Here is a 10,842-nt window from a genome sequence, read left to right on the forward strand (position 1 = left end):
TTTATTTTGGAAGCTGGCAAGCTGTTGTCCATTAGACCCGTGAATCACACATACATTACATATTTGTGGACTCATTTTGACTGCTGTCTAAACAAAATTACATGCTACCACACTGAATGATTCACAAGAAACCACGAAGCTTTTTTTTATTTTAAACTCACTTTCATGCACACTAAGATAGATGAACGCCACTGAGCGTTTGTTTAGAACTAAAGTTAAATACCGAATGACTTCCTATCACTTTCACTGTTTATTTTCTCTTTTTTAGCATCGAGATATTCTAGGCGCTGAGCCAAGAAGGCCTGGCTGAACTCTGCCACCAGTCACAAATTTCTCATGCTTTCTTTTAAGCTTCCAAGTCATTTATAGCCTATACATGTATATACAAGACTGGAAGACTCCCATAACCGTACACATGGACCAGAGGAGAATGCACATGATGCACGACGATGGACGTGGCGCTAAGAATACACATTTGTATGTTTTAATGCAGCGACAACTGGCTGAATGGTGGCGTGTGTTAAGTGTGTGTGTGTGTGTGTGTGTATGTGTGCGCACGTCCGTCACAGTGTCATCACACATCAGCTGTTCGTCTCCCCATTGAAATGAATAGCAATGCCATGAATCTGTTCCGGCCGTGCAAAAAAAAAAAAAAAAACATCGACGATCGACGGCTCATGTCTCGAAAAAAAATCGTAAGTGGGGTCAGACAAGTGATTGCTATTTTGTAAGTGTACCAAGCAATAGTAGAACCCCCAAAGTAGTGAACATTTTAAGGTGATTTGGGTTTGGGTTTGCCTGTGAAGACTACATTTAGATGGGGTGTAACCAAATGAGCTGTCTATTTGGAATTTGGTAGCGTGGTCTATTATGAGTAGACCCACGAAAAAAAAAAGTCTTAAAAAGCCATGGTAGAAATCAGCTGTTTTGGTTCAGAGTGGCCATTTTACTGTTGTTTTGGAGCATGAAAAATAATGAAAAACATCTAATTTCATGACAAAAATCAACCAATGAATGAATACAATGACTGGATTTTAACCAACCACTATAGATTGCCAAAGGAAAAAAAAAAAAAAAAGTCCAGCATCTTAGAGCTTTGAAGCCATTTACTAATAAAGTGTTACCACATGGAGGAGAAAGCCTCCATTGACACTGTCACATGTTTGTCATTATGTGCGACGGTCGCAAACCACAAAAAGGCATTGTCGCATAAAGGCTCTTGGTTTCATTTCTACACTACACTCCCTTCCAAATGTATTGGGACAGTGAGGCCAAGTGCTTTATATTACACTGAAAACATATTCAAAAGATGAATATGAGTAACATTTCAACTTTTCTTTCCAGGTATTTATTAAAACAATGTTGGAAGGTCCACGCATCAGATTTTAGCTATTGCCTATGAAGATGACATTATATTGCAAGTTAGATCTGCAACTAACATGGAAGGCAGAGAGCAGTCGATGGGTGAAAAAAAACAGCAATTGCAATTTGGGTGTATCGTGTGTATCAGACCCACAAAAAAAAAAAAAAAAAAAAAAAAAAGTCTCAAGAAGCCATGCCCAAAAAGACACAGGAAGTAAGCCAATTTTGCTACAAAGCGGCCATTTAAGGGGAACTTGTCTTAGAGCAGTGGTTCTCAAAATGTGGTGCGAGTACCATTTTTGGTACACGGGCTCTCTCTAGTGGTACGTGAAAGAATCATTGAATGAAATGTTCAAACTGTGCATAAAATATTAGTGGGTGAAAGTACATTTGGTGAGTACAGTTAAGTTGCATTCAACTTTATTGAAGTACAACTGTTAGAACTGTTTGTTTTGAAAGCTTTATTTAGCAACAATTTCCATCTAACTTTTACATGTAACGCTCTCAGGGAATTGAATCGATCGCAATTGGACTGTTCTGGTTGTCTTAGAAGATGTTTCGCTTCTCATCCGAGCAGAGTTCATCAGTTCATGCAGGTGAACGATTTGAATTGCATCATTAAATCATGATGCACAAATGTTTGATGCTTTACATGTTTTCATTAAGTATAATATTATTTTGTGTTATTTTCATCCTTCTGTATTTTTGTGTCCGTTTTTGTATAATTTCTCAAGGCACCACCTCATTGAAACGTCTCGCATATAACTATCAGTGAAGCAAAAGTCAACTGAAAACACATACACGCGCACACACAAACTGGGTGTGTTTTCCGAGCGTAATGAAATCATCCCAGGCTCCATCTATGGGATCTCCCCGGAGAGGCTGCGGAGGCCCCGCACTGACATTCCCCCGCAGGTCAGCAGGGTGCATGTTTCCCTTGGACATGCGTCATGAGACTTCTCGCTATACAATTCTGGAGCACCGAGTTGTTGTCCAGCTCAGACTCTTCCAAAACCAACCCCAACACCAACAAGCAACACGATAAGCGCTCCATAGTGGGTGGCCTCCTCGCGTTCACAACATGCTTGGGGTCATATGAGGGGTCCTTTCATGTGTGCACTGATGCTGTTTTATTTAATGACACTGTGAGCTTTGGATCAACACCACACTTTGCTTTAACAGCGATGGAAAGAGCCAGCTATTGCTTTTTAAATGGGAGAAAGCTCAGTCACTAAATGTGATTGACTGTATAAAGCAGCTTTTGCAAAAGGGTAACAGACGGTAATATATATAAAGGTATGCCAACTAAGGCAGTACTATTAATGAGATACTTAGAAAAAAAGAATTATGAAAGAGAAGAATGAAAATTTGGCAAAAAAAAAACCTCAAAATATTTATTAGTATTTTTAAAAGATACTTGATGTTCAGTTTGACTACTCTGATCTAATTTACATATATTATACTTTATATTGAAATGTAATTAGAATCATTGTTGTCATTGCGTACGAATAAAACAATGACGGTAAATATGGCATCCTAATAAAATTACTACGTAGTATTCACTAATAGAAATTATTTATTAATAAGTACTATTTTGTGTTTGTTAAATTACAGGGGAATTTAACGAACAAATCTTATAATAATAATTATTAGTAGTAGTCGTAGTAGTAGTAGAAGTAATGGTGTTTACTATTGTTTGTCTTTTTTATTTACAGGTGTTGAACAAACATTTGAGTACTCTGATGTAACAAATGAATACAAATATTTTATATTTAAATAATAATAATAATAATGATACATATTATACTTGTGTTTTCTGTCTACGGAGGTGTTGAAAAAAACTGTTTCGAGTAAACTGATCCAAATTTTGAATGCATACAAGATATTATATTTAAACAACAACAAAAAAGAAAAGAAAATAACAACAATAATACCCATTTAATTTTACATATATTTATATTTGATAATTACACAATATTTAGGAACATATTAATTTACAGATGTGTTGAACTTAGTATTAATTTAATTTAATTTAATTTAATTTAATTTAATTTAATAACTTCTTGTATTGAAGTTCATTGAATTGTGCCAGTGTGCCTAATGAAGTGACCAGTGAATGCATTTTTGGGGTTAAGTGGACCTCCTTCTGCCAATTTCGCCCTTGGAGTGGCGCCGGGCCTACTGTTAGCTACGAGTGAGTCGTACACAGCATTACATGCACTATAGTACCAATCCTGCTTGGACTCTCCATGAGTCACATATTCATTAAGGCTAAGTGTGGATGGAGTCAGAGCACAATGGATCGCTTTTGATGCTGTTACCTCAACAAGAATCAATGTAACCAAATTGTCTTCAGTAGGACCGTGTAACATGAGAGACTGATGAAGTTCCTCGAAAGCGTGTAAGGTCACAGAAGGTCCATAATGAAGCAGACTTCAGAGAACAAATAGGAAAACAGCCCCATCGTTTTGTTGCGATACTCCTAAACTACTGAATGACACTGATGACCTTTTTTACAAACTAACGTATGCAACAAAATCCCAAATGTTAAAAACAGCTTAAATCTGATCATTCTAGGAAAGTGCAACAAATCCAAGAGTTTGTCTTCTTTGGAGGAAACGAACAATGCGGACAAGTTCAACAGTAACAAGTTGAACAGTGTGAATTATTATGCTCTGAAAACATCCGTGGCGTTTGTTATTGCTTTGGCTCCGTAATCGCTCGCCATGATGTCCACACTAGGCTGAGGCTGAGCTGCAGAGTGTTTGGCGGCTAAAGCGCCAGGCAGTTAAAATAATATCGAAAATAATGACATGGAACAGCTAAAACATGTTCTTAATAAGGACAATAATAAAGAATAATAATATTTTTTTCCTCCAATATAAGATAGCATTTTGATTGTGTTTTCACCACCGCACATGACGGCCTTCGTCTCCAAGAATTCTCAGAGTAAACAAGCACAGGAAATGATCATGTCGTCTGCCAGGACTGTTTTTTTTTTTTTTTTATTATTATTTTGTATTTGGCACCTCGTAGGTTTTATGTGAACAAATTTACTGCGCTTTCGACTGTTGACACGACACTTTTCTTCTCTGTGTGAACGTTCACAACGGGGTCTTTTCTCAAGTAGCAGTCGTAAAGACTCTTGGGAAGCTGGACTGAAACACAGCACTGTAAAATCCACGTAGCCGGCAGTTAATGAAGCGTAACTATACAATGTGCAGTGAACAACTTAGTCGTCCACCCTTTTGGACGGCCGTTCCCATTTCCTCCGCTTTAATCATCTCACACAGGATACTGCAGTCAGAGAGCAGCTGACTCACTATCACTCTTTCCACACTCGGGCTGATTCCATATAGGACAGTGGCCAAACTCTGCCAAAATACAATAACACAGCGTAAAAATGTGGATGCAACGTTGCTCTTTTGAAACTGATGTGAACTTTGATTTCATACAATATTAAGATGTGCAAAGTATTGGACTGTATATTTGTTTAGGATAAGCATCTGAACCGCCAACACCCCCGGCTGTGGGATTGATTTTAAAAAATATAATAATGATGACAATACTAATAATGCACAGGTATCAAATAGTAGGTCTGGGAGCCACATCCGGCCCGCCCTGTCATTTTATCTGGTCCGCAAAAGCAAATCTGATGTGTCAACTTCCAGGATTCTTGCTAAAATCTCTACCAAAAATTCTAATTGTCATATGTAATAATTAATAACTACGTAAATGTTGAAATATTGAAAGCACGTTTTGGTTACAAAACCCCTTTTTTATTGTAACTTGAACAGTTGAACAAACTATTATCCTTCACTTTTGATTTCAAAACTAGTTATCCATCAAGTTGTTGTGTATATGTAATAATATAGTGAGGCGATTAAACATTTTTATTGTTTCACAGTCATAACGGCCCTCTGAGGGGAACAGTACCAACAACGTGGCCCTTGACAAAAAATGATAATAAATAAAATAAAATAAAATAAAAATAAAGAATAACGTAATAATGCATTCAATTCATTGATTTCTACAAAAATCTAGAGGGTTCAGTGTCCATTGTTAAAATACATCTGTGGAGCGCTCGTGCCTGTCTGCCTGCGTGGGCCCCGATCCAATTCACCAAAACTGTGTAAGACCACCTACGGCGTGAGTTTAGACCAACTGTCTGACACCACATTCTCACTCCGCCAAGCGCATCTCTCGCTCTTCGCTCGAGCACAGCTGCGGCGTTGATGAAAATGGAGCCCAAGGGTAAAGAAATGCTTTAATCACCCCAATTCACTGAGCATTTGACTCCTACGTCATTGCCATTCAACTCTACGATCCTACTCATCCCTCCCACCCCCGTGAGGTGAACAGCTTCTTAGTGTTGTGTTTCTTCAAGCTTCCTGGATTTAATTGTCAACACAGGTGGGCCCCTTAAGTTTCCTTTTGCCCTCGGGCCAGAATAAGTTTCCCATTATGAGGGTCAAGGGTCGCTTTGGTGCTTGAGGCCAGCCGACTGGAGGGGCACTTAGATATGCATATCCCACCAATCGTGGCTAATCAGCGCCATTACACATCAAGGGTTTTATCTTTTCTTTTGAGTGTGACGGATTTGTGTTAAATGTTCTCTAGACTCGAGTCAAATCGATAGCTAAGTTTTTTGTTTTTTTGTTTTTATCACGGAAAGCCACTGAGATCAAAATTTCCATTTACTGATTGCAAGAATGTTACTGTATTATTTCTGAATACACATGGGGGTCATGTCACATTTGATAAATTAGCTCTTTATCAGAGACTTAACCGCCGCCAGATGCTTTCGAGTCTTGTCTCGCCTAACCTTTAACATCTCCTTCTTACTTACGATAAGGTCCGAGGGGCCTCGTTTGTGGTGCGAGTGGATCTCTGTAGGAGCTTTTACAGTTCAAAAGAACCAGATGAGTCCTTGCGTTTGGTAATCCAAATGGAACATAAACAAAACAAAACCCAGCATGAAGTTCTGATGATGGCTCGCGAGGATGTTCGACAAGACGTCATAAACATTTGGAGAACTTTCCCAACTATGCTTTTAATCAACGCGTCTTTGGACCAAAACAAAAAAAAATATCTGTGCAAAATTACACCAAGATGGGACTAATCGAGTCACGATATCGGCGGCTAACCAGACGATGAAGAAATCAAGTAACGTTTACACCCGGCGATAAAATCTCAGCTTTTTACTTTGCAACGACAACCACGATTCTCTGGCAACCACTCAACAGACCGCCAAGTGCCTTGGGACACTATTTAGGAACCGCACCACTGCAGTTGGGGCTACTCAACGGAGCCAGACTCTACTGCTTGTGACATCCAGATTTGTTGACACTGAGACCACTTAAAGTTAAGGTACTCCTTATATTTTCCTCTATCCCGGATATTTACGATAAAACCAACCTGAACCAAAGTATCACATGTGACATTATTCAGTAATCCCTCCCTATTCCCGGTTTGCTATTCACAAATTCAACTCTTTGCATTTTTTGTTAACCTATCCATTATTTCCTCAAAAAATCACCTATGTGCAGTTTTGTGCTCTTTTTATAACACACTGGGATGCCACACGATGGCACCAAAGCGCTGTCTAAATAGGAATTGGTCTCAAGGAAGTATGTTGAAGTGACACATCTCACACATATACTTTGTAAACAAATACAGTGCAGCTCAACATCTAGCCGGCGCAAGCCATGGTGAGAGGTATGTTGCTTACAGTATGTCAAACTAATTTTAAAAAAACTGAAAGGAAATAGTGGAAAAATGTTTCCAAAAAGTCTATCTCTTGATGTTGCATTTTCCTAATAAGATTGAGGTTGAAAGATATTACCTATATAATTTTGAATATTATTGTGTTCATTTGAGAGTTTCAATTTGGAAGAATTTACTGCTGGGATTTTGCAGTTTTTTTGTTTGTTTGTTTGTTTGTTTCATTTCAAACATTATTAAATGTGTTCCTGCATTTTTTTCCCTTAGGGTGCCCAATGTCAAAGAGTCATCTCAAAACCAAGATACTTACACCGGGCCAATTTCTGTTTTGAGTTTTTAAAATTGTTTTTTTTAAGTTTGTTTATGTGGGTTATACCTTACATCTTTCAAACAATGAAAAAAAACTCCAGCGTCACATTCATTTTAATCCTATGGCAGCGACATCACCCAAATGTGTCTATCACTAGCCTACACAAATACAGTGGAAAAATATTATTGACAGTAAATATTTGTATGAAAAACAGCATAAATGGAAGAACGTCAAATGTCATATTTTGCGACCAACATAAACTGAGGACCCCTTATAAAGTGCTGTGAGAAAGTATTGCACCCCTTCTCAAATTCTTATATTTTTGCATAGTTTCCCCACTTCAATTTTTAAGATAAAATTTTTTTTAAATATCAGACAAATATCACCCAAGTGAACTTCAAATGCTGTTTTTAAATGGAGATGTCATTTATTAAGGAAAACAAATTATTCAAAGTTACCTGGCCCTGTATGAAAAACTATTTACCCCCCTTGTTAAATCACAAATTAATTGTGGCTAATCATAACTTTTGGATAATTTCCACTGACCACACCCAAGGCTGATTACCTCCAGGCCTGTTCAATCAAGAAATTATATGGACTGACGAGATGAAAGTTGAACTTTTTGTAAGGTGTGTGTCTCGTTACATCTGGCATAAATGTTGCAGAGCATTTCAGAAAAAGAACATCATACCAACATTCAAATATGTTGGTGGTTGTGCGATGGTCTTGGGCTGCTTCGCTTCTTCAAGACCTGGACAACTTGCTCTGATTGATGGAAGCATGAATTCTGTGCGTTAACAGAAAATCCTGAACGAATCAAAACACACCAGCAAGTCAACTTCTGAATACCTTAAAGAAACAAAATTAAGGTTTTGGAGTGAGCTAGTCAAAGTGCAGAATCCGATTGAAATGAGGTGGTAAGATCTTAAAAAGGCCGTTCATGCTTGAAAACCCTCCATTTTTGCTAAATTCCAAGAATTCTTCAAGGAAGAGTCGGCCAAAATATCTCCACAGGGGTGTGAAAGACTCATTGCCAATTATAGAAAACGCGTCATTTCAGTTTTTGCTGCTTTGGATGGTCCAACAAATTATTGGGTTTCGGGGGGCCTTTACTTTTTCACACAGAGCCAGGTAACTTTGAATATTATTTTTTGTCCTTAATAAATCAAATCACCATTTAAAAACAGGATTTTTAAATGTCTGATATTTACATTTGCTTGATGATCTTAAACATTAAAGTGGGGAAACCATGCAAAAATCTAAAAATTTGAGAAGGGGCCCAATAATTTTTCATGGCACTGTAAATAAGTTGAACTAATATGCACAAAAACCCCCAAAATCACCGAAGGCCTCTCACTAAATAGCATGTGACTTTGGCTCAGTGAACATCTGTTTGATTTTTCTTTTGTTTTTTTTTTGTTTTTTGTATCAGAGATGGCAAAGAGGAAAAAAATGACTGCAGAACCAGATTTATATCTACACAGTAAACGTGTCTCTGTCCTGGTTACTCAGTACAATGTGGGCAAAGACACACAATAATAAAAGAAGAAGTAATGTCCAGTGTGTCTAACACTATGGATGGCCTGAATGATCCATCCATCCATCCGTCCATCCATCCATCCATTTTCTACCGCTTATCCGAGGTCGGGTCGCGGGGGCAGTAGCTTTAGCAGGGACGCCCAGACTTCCCTCTCCCCAGCCACTTCATCCAGCTGGCCTGAACGAGTCTGCCTTCAAGCACAATGACTTGACGCTAAAAGGGGAGCTGACAAACAACACCGCTGGCAATCGAAAGGAATAAGCGGAGGGATTAAGTGATCTACAGGGAGTCGGTGGTGGAGCCGTCAGGAGGGTTGGACCAATTAAAATAGCAACTGGGTTTGATGGACATTTGGGAACAGGTTGCAGGGAAAGCATGGAAGATCACTGACCGAGTTTACAACCAAAGACCAAGACAATATACTTTGTAATCGGCAAGCAACCCGTCGTAAAAAAAAAAAATATATATATATATATATATTTTATCTTGTTTTTTTTTTTTTTCGATTCCTGCATTTACTAAACGCTGGTTTGCTACGTGGCAATTAGTCACTCTTGACTTGAGTCTGTTATTGCCAGTTTTAGGCCACTCTGTCCTCGCAGCTGTGTTTACAAAAACACCGCATTCAAATTGTCTGCAGATGTTTTTTTTTGTTGTTTTTTTTTTTTTCCGAAGCTGACATTACCAAAGGACCTTGACCTCGTCGTTAGTGCACGTTTTCTATGTTGACAACGACAAATATGGTCGGAAAAAAAAGCTACTCCTAGTTCTGAGTATTCCATGGCATTATGTTCTTATTATGTCCCAGATAGTCAAAATATGTATTCAGAGGCATTCTGACAAGGGGAGCGGGGAAGCAAAGAGAGTTGGATTTATCAGCGCTTTTAAAGGGTCTGTCCAACAAGAGCCAGATTATAAACAGGAATGTGTCCAGGCTCTAAGAGTCATGTTAAAGACTCACTATCAGTACGTCTGTGTTTAGCCTGTGGACACGTCGATGACACAAGACTGTATATATCATAACAATGAAAATGTGTCTGAGTGAGGACGCAAGAATGGTAAACTTTGGCTCTTATTTGAAGTATTTTATTTTTTTAAATCAAAAGTACTTAGTACCAAAGTGACATCACCAACTAGTGGCCAGGAAAATTCCTATTACAACATATAAAAGCATTTTCGTAGGTTCATGGAAGAAATCGGGGTGTTTTGACAACATTATCGTCTGTACGGAAACCTTTTCATCAACCACATTGGCGATCTTTTCCGATTTTACTACGTAACTGTCGCATAAAGGTAGCCTTAGCTATGCAAAGTCAAATTGTGCGGAACTTCCAGCCTAGACCAAAATGCAAGTAGATACGTACATTACAGTGTAGCTGCTTCAGAGTTCAATATTGTAAAGCCTACTTTATTGTATGAAAACCGCAAATTTTCTGCTAGCTATTTTTCATGAGATATCGTAATTTTTCCTATCTCGTCACTCCCAGCAAAACTTCATCAAAAACAAAAATAATACTGAGCTTGCAAATCTGATCGGAAGAAGTCATAGCTATTTACGATCAGTTTAAAGCTTGTTTGAGATGAAAAAACAAAAACAAAAAACGACACGACGACAAATATATTTTGTAGGCTACACCCACTTTTTTTTTTATCTCAATCATGTTTTATATGAAAAGCAACGTCCAGTTAATTAGAGTGAACTGCAAACTTTCAGAGGCTACATTATCTTACATTATCGAAAAACAAAGTCCAATGGCTATTTATAAGCATTTATATGACCAATACAGAAAAACAACAAAAAATTGTGCGAACTTTATTTTGCGCAACGAATTGCGCAAGGTATTATTTCTCGTGCGTAGCTCCCCGCAACAGAGAGTTACAGGTTGAAATCAAATGGCCATTTTAA

The sequence above is a fragment of the Phyllopteryx taeniolatus genome, chromosome 4, assembly GCF_024500385.1.
Source record: "Phyllopteryx taeniolatus isolate TA_2022b chromosome 4, UOR_Ptae_1.2, whole genome shotgun sequence".
NCBI lineage: Eukaryota > Metazoa > Chordata > Actinopteri > Syngnathiformes > Syngnathidae > Phyllopteryx > Phyllopteryx taeniolatus.